This window comes from Geotrypetes seraphini, chromosome 2 (genome assembly GCF_902459505.1).
Source record: "Geotrypetes seraphini chromosome 2, aGeoSer1.1, whole genome shotgun sequence".
Lineage (NCBI taxonomy): Eukaryota > Metazoa > Chordata > Amphibia > Gymnophiona > Dermophiidae > Geotrypetes > Geotrypetes seraphini.
Genome location: NC_047085.1, coordinates 484,774,922 through 484,789,336, shown reverse-complemented (window position 1 = coordinate 484,789,336; position 14,415 = coordinate 484,774,922). Strand labels below are relative to the sequence as shown.

Genomic DNA, 14,415 nt, shown 5'->3' with positions numbered 1-14,415 from the left:
AGGTGGTGGAGAGTAAAACTGTGACTGAGTTCAAAGAAGCGTGGGATGAACACAGAAGATTTAGAATCAGAAAATAATATTAAATATTGAACTAAGGCCAGTTACTGGGCAGACTTGCACGGTCTGTGTCTGTGTATGGCCGTTTGGTGGAGGATGGGCAGGGGAGGGCTTCAATGGCTGGGAGGGTGTAGATGGGCTGGAGTAAGTCTTAACAGAGATTTCGGCAGTTGGAACCCAAGCATAGTACCGGGTAAAGCTTTGGATTCTTGCCCAGAAATAGCTAAGAAGAAAAAAAAAAAAAAAAAAATTTAAATTGAATCAGGTTGGGCAGACTGGATGGACCATTCGGGTCTTTATCTGCCGTCATCTACTATGTTACTATGTTACTATGTGTTGATAAAAATTTATAAACATTAGAGGCTCTGGTAGAAACCCGTTTACAAAGTATGTATTCTTCCCAATTAATATTTCCAAATTAATAGTCTTTTTGCTTATTTTTAAATGGGTTTCTACCAGAGCCTTTAATTCAGTAGCATAATTAAATGAAATAACTATTTCTGTAGTTTATAGGGACGGGCGGGGACGTAGGGGATTCCTCGCGGGGACGGGTGGGGACGGAGGGATTCCTCGCGGGGACGGGTGGGGACGGGTGGGAGTCCTCAAGGGGACAGTGGGACTTTGGCGGGGACGGGTGGGATTTCTGTCCCCGCGCAACTCTCTACTCTACTGTTGACTCCAGACTCCGCCCCTTCCATCTCTGGCAATGTGCAAATCCAGGCTATAAGCCACTTTTCCGAGGCTGCTTTTATCTCCTAACTCCAACCCGCTTGTAAAGTACCCATGTCTATTTTGTCACTCCCTCTGTAATTCCCCACCCCCAATTGACCCCAATTGATCAGATTATAAGCTCTGTCGAGCAGGGATTGTCTCTTACATGGTCTGTCATAGGGGAAAACACCCTCCAGGGATTCAAGACAAAGTTAGACAAGTTCCTGCTGAACAAGGACTCGCTTAGGGCTCTGGACTTTGATCAAAGGACCGCCGCCGCGTGAGCGGACTGCTGGGCATGATGGACCACTGCTCTGATCCAGCATCGGCAATTCTTATATTCTTACAGCGCCGTGTGCGTCTGGCAGCGCTATGGAAATGATAAGTGGTAGTAGTCATCTTTCCATTCTCATTATAAGATAGCATTGAGCAACCAATTTTTTTTTAGTGCCAAATTTTTAATGTCTTTTACTGAATCTAGCCCAGAATATGGAATTTGTAGCTAAACTGGAAATATTTTGCTATGCCTGTTACCACTGTAACTGAATCATATTCTGCAGACCAACATACAGAAGCAATTCATTATGGAAGATGATCCTGGCCAAGTGTGTTTGCTTTTTGGAGAACTCCCTTGGTTTTGGATTGTCAGGGGTTCCCCCCCCCCCCAAAGATACATCGATCACTGTAAATGCCATCATTGGCTTGAATGTCATGTATTTTGAACTGCTTTCAGTTGTTCAGCCACCACCAAAAGCAGCCAGCATTTGCTTTATTTTGACTTTCAGCTTCTGCAGAATCCTTTCTATTTATATGCAATTTGGGTGTTAATCGACAATCAATGACAAAATTTCCTCTGTGTGTCCAGTCAAGATACATGAAAACAAAACTATCTCCCACCTTCAGAATGTAAGCGCCCTAGGGGGTTCTGCCTTACACAATCTTGAGCTGAAATACTTATTTTTTTCCACATTCCCATCATCTTCAGACTTCAAACTACCAGACTTGGAATGGTTAGAGCAGTGGCCTGGGACCCTGGGGAACTAGGTTTAATTCCCACTGCAGCTCCTTGTGATTCTGGGCAAGTCAAAATAAGTGCCTGAATATAATATGTCAATTTTTAATATTTCCTATTATTTACTTTTTCCTTTTTGTTTTTTCTTTTCTACCTTGAAATCATCTCTTTTTCCCCCTTCAACTTTCTTCATTCCCCCTCTCCCCCAATGTTAACCTTATACGTTTTCCTATTCTATCATTTTAGTTCTTCCCTTTACTCCTTCATGTTTTTGTGCTTTTTTTCCCTCCATGGAATGCCATTTCATGTACATGTTGTTCTGTTGTTCACCATTCTCCTTCCTTTCGACCAACCAGCGCCCACCATGGCAGACACAATACACAAAACACTTGAAACAGTAGCAACATGGATGAAAGAACACAAACTAAAGCCAAATCCTGACAAAACAAACTTCATCCTCCTCGAAAATAGCAAAACCCCATCCATAACAAACCTAGTAATAAACTCAATCTCCTACCCAGTGGCGTACCAAGGGGCGGGCGGTCCACCCCGGGTGCACGGCTTGGGGGGGTGCACAACCGGCCTGGTCTGGGTCCTCCTGCCAGGTCCGGGTCCTCCTGCCCTTCCTTTCCTCCGGTCCGCGCTGCTACAGTCTTACCTCCTCGCTGCTGCTGCTAATCGCCGACAAGTCTTCTTTCCAACGTCAATTCTGATGTCGGAGAGGATGTTCCGGGCCAGCCAGGCAGTGATTGGCTGGCCCGGAACATCCTCTCCGACGTCAGAATTGACGTCGGAAAGAAGACTTGTCGGCGATTAACAGCAGCAGCGGAGAGGTAAGATTGCAGCAGTGCAGACTGGGGGAAAGGAAGGAGAGAAGCGCTTTTTTTTTCCGCGTCAGGGAGAGAAGGATATAGGCAGGCAAGCTGGCTGGCTTTAGCACGGCAGGGAAGGAGGGAGATAGGTAGGCAGGCAGGCAGGCAGGCTGGCTTTGTGGGTGGACAAAATCTGGAAAGCAGTGGGGGGACATAAGAAGGACTGGAAGGCACTGGAAGGACTGGAAGGCACTGGGGGCACCATGGACACAGGACGGAGGCACTGGGGGCAACATGGACATGGAACATAGGCACTGGGGCACCATGGACACGGGACGGAGGCACTGGGGGCACCATGGACACAGGACGGAGGCACTGGGGGCACCATGGACACGGGACGGAGACACTGGGGGCACCATGGACACGGGAAGGAGGCACTGGGCGCACTATGGACATGAGAAGGAGGTACTGGGGGCACTAAGGACACAGGACGGAGGCACTGGGGGCACTAAGTTCAATAGTTTTTTTTATTGAGTATTTTTAGAAAATACAGGAAGCAGTTCAAATACATGAAGTCAAAATAAAGCTTTCTGTATAAAGAGCATATAAATTTATATTTAACTATAGAGGAACATAACAGTGAGAAAGGTTCCTACTATTAGAACTGCATGTGAAGAGAATATAAGAAGAAAGTGAGGGAGAACAACAGAAAAAAGGGAGAAAGATGAAAGAAAAATAAAGAAAAGGAAATTTAAGAAAAGGAAGACAGGAGTGTCTACGAAGCAGAACGTACATAGGTATCTAGGAATGACCAAGGTGATTTGTTAAACTTCAAGTTCGTGAGGGTTCTGGATGTAATTTTTTTCTCATATGCATATGATTCAAATCTATGGTACATACACAGAGAGTTCCACCAAAAAGTATAGTCTTATAACGAAGATGATTTCCAGTTTTTCAGAATGTGCATGAGAGCAGTCACAAACATGGTATCAATGAGTTTAGGAGGACAATTTGATTGTGCAAAGCAGGGATGTTGAGAGCGAAGGATTACAATGTCCATAGAGATCTCTTCCGAGCAGTTAGTAATAGATTGTATGGTGCTCCAAATGCGAGTCCAAAAGGATCGGACCTGTGTACAGTGAAAAAGCATGTGGTCGAGAGTTCCTACATCTTTTAAACAGTTCCAGCAAACAGAGTCTTGTTTTAAATTGGCTTTCCACATGCGAAATGGAGTCCATACTGCATGCCACATAATAAAGAACATTGATTGTGAGACTCTAGAAGATAAAAGTGGGCGATTTGTTGAAGACCAGAAAAGTTCCCAATCAATGTCAGAAAGCGGAATAGTGAGTATAGTTTCCCAGTGTTTCATAGATTGGGGTGTAAAAGTGAAGGAATGATCTCTTAAAATACTGTAGAAAAGAGATATCGCCTTGTCTTTAAGTAGAGACAGTATAGACCAATGACGAATAGTATGAGTGGAAGTCATGAAGTCAAAACGTATATGCATAGAAGACAGTGTTTCAGTGAGTGAGAGCCATTGTGAATAAACAGAAGGAGGCAGCGAATATGTAGAGCAAATAATATCAAAAGGAACAGACAGATTTGGAGTAGACAATTGATGGGCAAACCATAGACCCGCTCGCTGCCATCTTTTCCATGAAAGGGATTTGCCATGGTTTGAATTTTAAAGTTATTCCAAAGGGACATGAGTGGACTATCATAAACTGAGATCTCAGCCAATTTATCTAGAAGATGAAGAGCATGTTGCGTTGAACTCAGCAAAGAGTACCTTCTCAAGTGTCTGGGTATTGACACTGTTAGTAGGCAGGAGGTGTGTAAAGGCATGCATAAAAAGCTCTCCATTTCAAACCAGGCAGGAGGATCTTGGAATAGGGAGTCAGTGAGCCAGTAAGCACCATATTTAGCTAGTGAAGCAATATAATAATGATAAAAATCCGGAAAATTAAGACCACCATTAATCTTAGAGGCTTTCAGCTTGGCGAGAGCAATTCGAGGTTTTTTCTTGTTCCAAATTAATTCAGATAGCTTCCTATTTAGCCATTGAAAAAATGACTTCCGGCATAGAAGAGGAAGCATAGAGAGAATGTAATTGATTTGAGGGGCCAAAGTCATTTTGACGGCTGTTATTCTACCCCACCAGGATAGAAAAAGTGGAGACCATTGTAGTATTTAGTACTATATTTTTGACTTTGGATATATTAAGATCTTGAGCATATACCGGATCTTTATGTATTAAGATCCCCAAGTATTTCACAGCTTCATGCGACCATGAGAAGGAAAAGTGAGCTAGATCTGAGGGAAGAATATTATCGTTCAGAGGGAAGATCTCTGATTTCTCCCAATTAACAGAATAACCAGAGAGGAGAGAATATTGAGTGACAATTTGAATAAGGTGAGGAAGAGAGACTAGAGGGTTCCTAAGAAAGAGTAAAACATCATCAGCATAAGCTGCTAATTTGAAGTCTGTATTAGAGGAGGGAATGCCTTTGATTAAGGGGCATTGTCGGATAGCTGAAAGAAAGGGCTCCAACACTAAATTAAATAATAATGGTGAGAGAGGGCAGCCTTGTCGTGTACCTCTGTGAAGGGAAAATTTATTGGATAGAGAGTTATTAATTAGAATACGAGCTGTGGGTTGGCGATATAGCGTTTCTATCCAATCCGTGAAAAATGAGCCAAAGTTATACCACTTCAGGACACGAAAAAGAAAAGACCACTCCACCCGGTCAAATGCTTTTTCGGCATCAATAACTAGACCAATTACAGGGTCTGACATTGTTTTAGCATAAGCGTTAATATGATGAAAGAGACGCAGGTTATCTCCTATATATCTTTGTTTAATGAACCCTGTTTGATCTTTATGTATGAGAGACGGGATTACTTTGGTAAGTCTTAATGCAAGTAGTTTTGCCATTATCTTATAATCTAAGTTAAGGAGAGAAATAGGGTGGAAGTTTTTAACCAAGGTGGCGTCTCTATCAGGTTTGGGGATTACTACAATTGTGGCCTCAGTGAAATTGAATTGTTTGTTCGGAGTGGAGTGAAGGAAATCATAATATGTAAGAAGGTAAGGAGCTAGGAGGGTTCGGAATTGTTTAAAGAATTCATTAGTAAAACCGTCTGGGCCAGGGGCTTTCCCAGCTGGTAAAGAAGATATGGCAGTTTCAATTTCTGATATAGTTATAGGGGAATCTAGTTCCAATTTAACAGTCTGGTATGATCGGATGAGTTAAGGAGGTAAGAAAGGAATCTATATCTGATTCAGAAGCAGCTAATTCGGATTGGTATAGAGAAGCATAAAAGTTTTCAAATTGAGAGGAAATTAAGGATCTGGTTTTGACTAAATGACCTGATGGATCTTGAATAGTTGTGATATGTAGTCTTTTAGATTTGGTTTTAAGGTATCTAGCTAAAGGCCGACCCATAAGGTTATCTCCCATGTAGTGACCAGAAGTGGAGATGAAGATATCACGTCGGGCTGTACATGAAACCAAAGTGTTGTATTCATATTTAAGATTTTGGATACGTTGGAAAGTAGCTGGGTCGTGTAAATGATTAGACATATGTTGTAATTCTAAGGCTTTAATAGAATTTTCTAAGTCTTTTTCCTTTCTTATAGACTGTTTCTTTTTCCAAGAAGCTATTTTAATCAATTCGCCTCTGAGGGTTGCTTTGTATGCTTCCCAGATAATTGAAGAACAGATTTCAGGATCTTTAGAGTTATTTTCAAAAAACTCCACAGTAAAAGAATTGATTTTTTCAACAATTTCCTCATCTAAGAGTAAGGTGTTATTCAGTCGCCAAGAAGGGGATTCTTTACCTGGGGCTGATATGGATATATATAAAGAAATGGCAGCGTGATCTGTAAGAGAAATTGGATGTATAATAGAATTGGTAAGATCTTGAATAAGAGAAGAGGACAAGAGAAAAAAATCAATTCTTGAGTACGTGTTATGTGGTGGTGAAAAATGTGTGTATTCTCTGCTTTTTGGGTAAAGCAAGCGCCAAGGATCCACAAGGGAGAAGGCATCATTTAAAGCATGAAGAGCTGTGAAAGACCTGGATTTGGAGGGTTTGCAAGAAGATGATCTATCAATATATAAGTCTTGAATTTGATTAAAATCACCTCCTAATATCATAGGGCAAGAATCAAATTCAATCAACGCCAGCTGTAGCTCTTTGAAGAAATCTGGGTGGTCTTGGACCGGGGCATATATATTAAGAAAAACAAAATTTACTGAGTGCACCGCAGCATACACTAGACACCATCTTCCATCCGTGTCTGTTTTAAAAGAATGAATTACCGGAGATAGTTTATCATTGAGAAATATTGAAACCCCATTTTTCTTTCGGTGAGTTGCAGGGGAGTATAAATGAGTGGAGAATCCCTTTAATTGGAATTTCGAGGCATCAGCGGGCGGGAGGTGGGTTTCTTGCAAATAAATTACATCAGGGTGTTTATTTGACACATAGTTAGCTATCTTTTTTCTTTTAATGGGATGGTTCAAACCATTCACATTAAAGGAAAGAACATGTAAATCAGCCATAGTCTATGATATACAGTAATAAAGCAAAATATTTATCCCTACTGTCTAGAAAAAATAACTGATGTAGCCGTGAGGCCAGGTAGACACTCTTGTCTAAAAAGAGAAATAAAGAAAATCTGAGAATAAGAGAAGAGGAAACAGTAATGTCAGCATAATGTATGGTCAGAAAGGAAATGGACCATACTATCATGCAAATTTTAAAACAATTTAAGGGTGCTCTTGTGAGCACGGAGAAATTACACATATGTAACAACTAGCAAAATCCACACCCACTTAATAACAGAAAACATGAGATTAGTGTGCTTGACCTAGTAGAGCATAAAACATAATATATGTATTTCACTGCATAGTCTCATAAGAGAAATAGACAAAGCAAACAGTGCATATCAGTATATTTGTAAGAAATCTAGGAATGTTGCCAGGATCTCAAGCTCAGTGAAGGGAATAGTGTGGTTATTGTATGTTGCTTTCATCTTCGTCGGGTACATCTTAATGAATACTGAAACATTAAAGAAATTTTTGCAGACGATTTAAAATTAGCTGATGCGAGAATTAACAGCATGTGGTGGAGTCTGAGCCGTGGCCTGATGGGGGCGTGGCCTGATCGCCGCGGAGACCATACGCATGTAGTGACTGCTCCTCGTACCCGCACCTAAATCCAAGCAGAATCGTAGTTTCTGCTTCGTCGGATGTATTTCGCTGCCAGAGTCATCTTACAACCTCTGAAACTGACAGAGACTGAAAGGAAAGGAGCGACCCGTGTTCACTGGGGGGGCGTGGCCTGATCGTCGCGGAGACCGCATAAGAGTGGAAACAGCCCCTTAAACCCGCACCTAAAGCCAAGCGAAATCGCGCTTTTATATCTTATAATTTCTGTTTCGTCGGATGTATTTCGATGCCGGATTAGTCTTATGATCTCTGAGACTGATAGGATCTGGAGGGAAGGAGCGGCCCGCATTCACTCACGCTGCTTAGCAACAAGTGGCCCGGTCATGTGATGCAGCTGATTTTTAAAAAAAAACAAAAACCCGAACGTTTCTGAGCTTTCTAACCCACAATTTCCACACGCCTACCTAGCTAAAACATACAAACTCTTCTCAAACCATTTCTGCTCCCTCTGGTGCTTCCGCTGATCGGTGTGTGTGTGTGAAGCCTCCGGATAGTGCCTGGCATGCCGGTTAAATCGGCGAAAACGCCGAAACACAAGACTACCTGCGCTGCTCTCAAAATGGCGGCGTCGCCGACTCCTGCTCCTGTCCTGACACACTGGGGTGAATGGGCCCAAGAAATTTCATGAACAGTCACTGCAGCCTTAGAAGATAGGCTTCACAAATTACAGCTGGCTATGGACTGTATTAATGAGCGTTTTGAGACACAGGCTAGCCGTATAACAACATTGGAACAGAGGGTGTCAGATGGTGAGGACGCAGTATTACAAGACCGAGAGAATGTGACTACTTTACAAGCTCAAGTGGCAACATTGATTGGACAGCTGGATGAACAGGAGAACCGTCAGCGTCGTAATAATTTAAGAGTTGTGGGGCTGCCTGAGCTTCGGGCTGACCAAGACCTCTACCAATTTTTTCAGGTTTGGCTCCCAAAACAACTTGGCCTGACGACACCAATGGATGGTTTTATATGTGAGCGAGCACATCGCAAGGGCCAGCGTATGGAAGATAGCAACCGCTTGCGAGCAGCGATCGCTAGATACATTAATTGGAAAGAAAAAGATCTCATCATGCAGGCTTTTCGGAAATCTAGATGGCTGGAATATGAAGGTCAAAAATTATTATTATTCAATGACTACTCCTTACATGTATCCTCCCTCCGTAAGGCGATGGCGCCGCTCTGCTCCACACTTCATCGCAGGGGAATACGGTTTGCACTCATATATCCGGCATCTCTGCGTATTTGGCGAGATGGGAAACCGAATACTTTCACAGATAAAACGTCCGCACAACAATTTATAGACTCTTTATCTGTGATAGAGACTGGAGAATCCACGGCTCAGACTCCACTGGGAGCACTAAGGACATGGGAAGGAAGGAGAGAGGGAATAGAAAGGGACAATTGTTGCGCCTGAGTGCAGAAAGAAAGAAATGAAAGAAAGGATACACAGTCAATTAATAGATGTCCCTTTTTGATGAAAAAATTAAATGGTCACGTAACCTCTGGCTTACTTTCTCTGTAGCAGAGTCGGCAGCTGCGCTGAGGTGCAGGAAGGTCCCGTGATGACTCATCTGCCGACTCCCTGCGTCTGCTGGGTCCACCCCCTCTGACGTAACTTACTTCTTCCAGAGCAGAGCCAGCAGACGAGTCATCGTGGGACTTTCCAGCATGCGGCTGCTGAGTCTGCTCCAGAGCAAGTACGTCGGAGTGGGGTGAACTGGCAGCCGGCAGCTACAGTCATCGTGGGACCTTGCTGAATAAAGGGAGAGAAAGGAGCAGGACTGCTGGAATGGAAGAGTGGTGGAGGGAAAGAAAGGGGGCAGGGTGGTATGGAAGGGTGGTGCTGATGGAATTGATGTACAGAGAAAGGGGAGAGACATAAGGGGGAAGGATATTGGAGGGAAAGAAAGTGGGCAGATGCTGATTGAAGAGGGGTGGATGGCGAGAGAAAGGGCAGACATTGGATGGTAGTGGGGAGCCTATGCTGGATGGAAGTGCAGATGGGAGAGATAAGGGAGCAAATGCAGGAAGGAAATGGGAGGAGAGAAAGAGGGGAGCAGACGCTGGATGGAAGTGGACAGAGAGAGGAGAAGGTACTAGATGGAAGGGTTGGAGAAAGAGGGTACATGATGGAAGGTGGGGGATAAATAAAAGGAGGGCACATGATGGGGAGAAAAGCATTGAGTTAGGGAAACACTGGAGGGGTGAGGGAAATAGGTGGCAAGCTTTAAAAAGGACATTGATGTGAGGGTAGTAAGAATGTAATCTAGACAGATGCAGAAAATAAATTGAAAAGGAAAATGAGGGAAAAAAGGGAAAGGGATTGCAGAGGAGAGGTGTGGAAGAGGGAAGGAGAGGAGAAAGATGCCAGACAAATGGGGGTGAAAGGAGAGATGGAAGGGGGAGGAATACAGTTTCTGGAAGGGGCATAGAAGGAGAGAAGATGCCATATAGGGGAAGAGAGATGGCAGACAGTGGATGGAAGGAAGAGAGTTACAAGAAGATGAGGAAAGCAGAAACCACAGAAGACAAAGGTAGAAAAAATTTTCTATTTATTTATTGCTTTAGGAGACATGTGTCACAGTTTCTGTGGTGCACTGTATGCAGAGTCCAGCTTCTTACTGGTTCAATTTAACCTTTGTCTATGTATTTCTATTTTATCCCCCCTTTTACAAAATTGTGGAGCGTTTTTTAGCGGCAGCCATGGTGGTAGCAGCTCTGATGCTCAGAATTCTATGAGCGTCAGAGCTGTTACCACCATGACTAAAATCCACACTACAGTTTTGTAAAAGAGGGAGGGGTTAGTTTGTGATGACATATTCCATACTAGGCGAAGGTGTTTTCTGTGTTCTGTGTGTTCGAAAGACATGTTTTTTTGTTAGGATTGACTGCAGGATTGATCTGTACTAGTCTTGCTTGTTTAGTTTTACAATGGGTGTATTGATGTTGTACTGCTCACTGCAGTATGTAAGATGCTGCCTTTTCCTAGATACTCATGTGTGATGTGTGGCTTGTTACTAAAAATCATGTTTTTCGTACAGATGGGGAGGTGTTAAGAAATGATGGGCCCTGGGTGTCACATATGCTAGGTACACCACTACTCCTACCCCATTCAACCCACTTTAGGTTCAAACAATTTTTATTGATGCAAACAACATCAAATACAACATAAGGGCACCCCAAGGTGCTTAATACAACAGCAATGCATCAAATAAAATAAAATAAGAAGCATCTATATCCCCCTCCTTCCCACCCCTAACACCCCCCCTCCCTATGGTATTCTCTATTTCACTTCACTATGACGCATCAATACACTCTAGGACACCCATCTTAAGACCGCACTACGGCCCTTAAGATGCAAGGTTTGTAAGTAAGGATCCCATATATGCATAAACATCTTTCGCTTCTCAGGCCTTCCAGCATCTCTCACCTCCCAGATGGTCAACTGATGTAACTGGTTTTGCCACAGCCCAGTTTAAAACTCCTGGGACTGCTGATAGACACAGCAGCCACCATGCAGCCACAAATCAACAAAACAATTTAAAAAATCATTCGCAGTTATGAGAAACCTGAAGCAAGTTTGAAAATTCTTCGACAGAAAACAGTTCAAACTCATGGTACAATCCCTAGTCCTAGGTCTAATAGACTACTGCAACATACTATATGTCCCTTGCCCAGCAACCATGATAAAACAACTACAAACAGTACATAACACAGCCCTAAGTCTTATCTACTCGCTGAAGAAATACGACCACATCACAGAGGCATACCATGACTCACACTGGTTCCCAATACAAGCGAGAGTACGCTTCAAATTCTACTGCTTACTATTTAAAGCCATAAACGGAGACAGCCCAGCCTACTGGAACAACCGACTAATCCAATCCACCTCAACCAGATACAGGAGAACCCACACACCATTCACGCACCCTCCAACCAAAAACATCAAATGAAAAAACTGTACGACAACCTCCTAGCCACTCGAGCAGCAAAACTAGACCACCAACTCTCCAACTTACTGATCTCAACCACAGACTACAAAACCTTCAAAAAAGAAACAAAAACCCTACTATTCAAAAAATACATAAAATCAAACTAACACAGCTAGATCTATCTCAAGCATCACCTGCAAGACTCTCTAATCCTTAGCAACTCAGAAAATGTCCAGACTACTACTTATGTACCGTATTTGCCGGCGTATAAGACGACTTTTCAGTACCTTAAAATCCTCCCCAAAGTCGGGGGTCGTCTTATACGCCGGGTACTGTTTACATTCCCTTACTTTACATGCCCTAACATCTCCTTCCTTACCTCCTGTCTGACTTCTCTGACTTCTAATACTGTTAAAGGAAACCTTAATAACTAAAGGTTTAAGCACTGTTACTAGCGATCCAAGCTGGTCTGACATAAACGATGCTAATTCCCCAAATAATGGAAATCATTATTCACCTATAAATATTAGCAAACAGGAGGATCTGGAGCCAGAATCACGTTCTATACGATACGCCCCTGGGTCGGCTCTGCTTACAAAACCCAACTGGTGTGGGAGGGGTACAATTTGCTGCTTCTTCAGACCAGAGCCCGGGGGCCCCGCCTTCTGCACTTTTCCCCCGCCCACCAGCCCGCCTCACCTTTTGCCTCCGCCTACCACGCAGCGGGCCGTCAAAGCGCAACAAATGAGAGGAGACTTAGCTCGCTCGCCCACCAGTGAGCCCGCGCGATGGATTGAAGTCGTGTTGCCGGCCGGGTTAAGCTCGCCCTGGGGTTCGGAGAGCGAGGCGTGCTACGGGGGAGGGGAGCCGGTGCCGGGATGTGGTGGTTAGACGGAGCGCTGTTCCGGCTCGTCCGGTGAGTAGTGGGTCCGCCGGCGGGCTTTATCCTTTCTGCTCCGCTTCCTAACTGTGGGGGGTCTGGTGATAATAAGGTCTTTTCTTAGCCAGTTTATTTAAAAAGATAAATAAACCAGGTTTTGCTATAGGAATGCGTGCACATGTCGGGTCTGTGCAGCTCTGGGGGGAGGGGGTAAGTAAACATTTGAATTAAAATTGTTGAAATAAATTCTGATGTTCTTTTAAGTTTTATTTGTTGTGCAGAAGGTGTGCGGAAGAAGGGATAGTCTTATACGGCGAGTATATAACAAACTCTATATTTTAACTGTAAAAGTTGGGGGGTCGTCTTATACGCCCAGTCGTCTTATACGCCGGCAAATACGGGTACTTCTAAATGTCCTGACAAATTCATATGTAATCAGCCTTGAACCGCAAGGTAATTGCAGAATAGAAATCACTAATGTAATGTAATTTATTCTTGTTGCTGGTTTTTACCTGTATTTTAATATACTTGTAATTCGCCTAGAAATTCATTGATAGGCGATTATATCAAATTTTAATTCAGCTTGAAACTTGAAACCACTTTGATTGTAACCACAGAAAGGTGGTACATCAAATTTCATCCCCTTACAAAGGTAAAAGGTCATGGATATACTGCCTTTTTCTGTGGTACAACAAAGGCAGTTTACTTATATTATATGCAAATACTTTCTCTATCCCTAGTGGGCTCACGTTCTAAGTTTTTGGAGCTGGGGCAAGGGAGGGTTAAGTGACCTGCCCAAGGTTACAGGGAGTTGCAGTGGGAATCAAACCACTTTCCCAGGTTCTCGGCCCATTGTATTAACCATTAGGCTACTCCTCCACTTCACTTAAAACAAAGTGTGGGAGTGTGTGGTGCAGTAGTTAATGCTACAGCCTTGGCACCCTGCGGTTGTGGGTTTGAATGCCGCACTGCTCCTTGTGACCCTGGGCAAGTCTTTTAATCCCCATTGTCCCAGGCACATTAGATAGAGTTGGAGCCTGCCAGGACAGTTAAGGAAAAATGCTTGAGTGCCTGAATAATTTGTAATCTGCATAGAATTGTAGGATATGCAGAATATAAATTATTAAATTAAAAAATATGTTGCTGAATAAATTGTTCTACCTTTTAGACTGAGGTGGTCTTCACTATGCCAATATACTGTATGTACTGTGCAATTCTGAATTGTGACCTGATCAACAATTCCAGTTTGTTACATCATTTAAGCCTCATTATCTCTGTATTATAATAGACAATGTCTGGAGATAATGCACTGTAAGCATTTTTGGGTCAATATTCAAAACGATTTAAGGCCTAGATTCACTAAGCTTACCGATCGAGTCCCAACCAGTTTGCAACCTGGACCTGATTCACTAACCTTCCTCCCGACCCGATCCGCGCATGCAAATGAGGGGAAATGGCATGCAAAAGTAGGAAGGCAGTGATTCACTAAACAAATTCAGGAACACCGACTGGGCTGGCCGATCAAAAAAGAAACGACTGCTGAGGACCAGTCGCTCATGTCCTTTCCGACTGAAATAAAACATCTCCCTTGTGCAAAAACCCTGCTCTCTGCCGCCCTTCGAGCCTGTGGTTTTAACCCGCGGGTTAAAAGCGTGTTCTGTTCCAGGCTGCAACGTGTTCTGTTCCATATAGCTAAGTACAAATATCAGGAATTTTGCTTTTCATCTTCATAGGGCTGTGCTTAGAATGCCAGGAGTTCCGGTTTCTATCT

General features: G+C 43.3%; 1 long non-coding RNA gene across 3 annotated transcripts in view; it reads left to right on the top strand.

The window, feature by feature from the left end:
• Positions 1-14,415, top strand: part of LOC117354382 — a 98,537-nt gene that overhangs the window by 55,689 nt on the left and 28,433 nt on the right. The window lies entirely within an intron of this gene.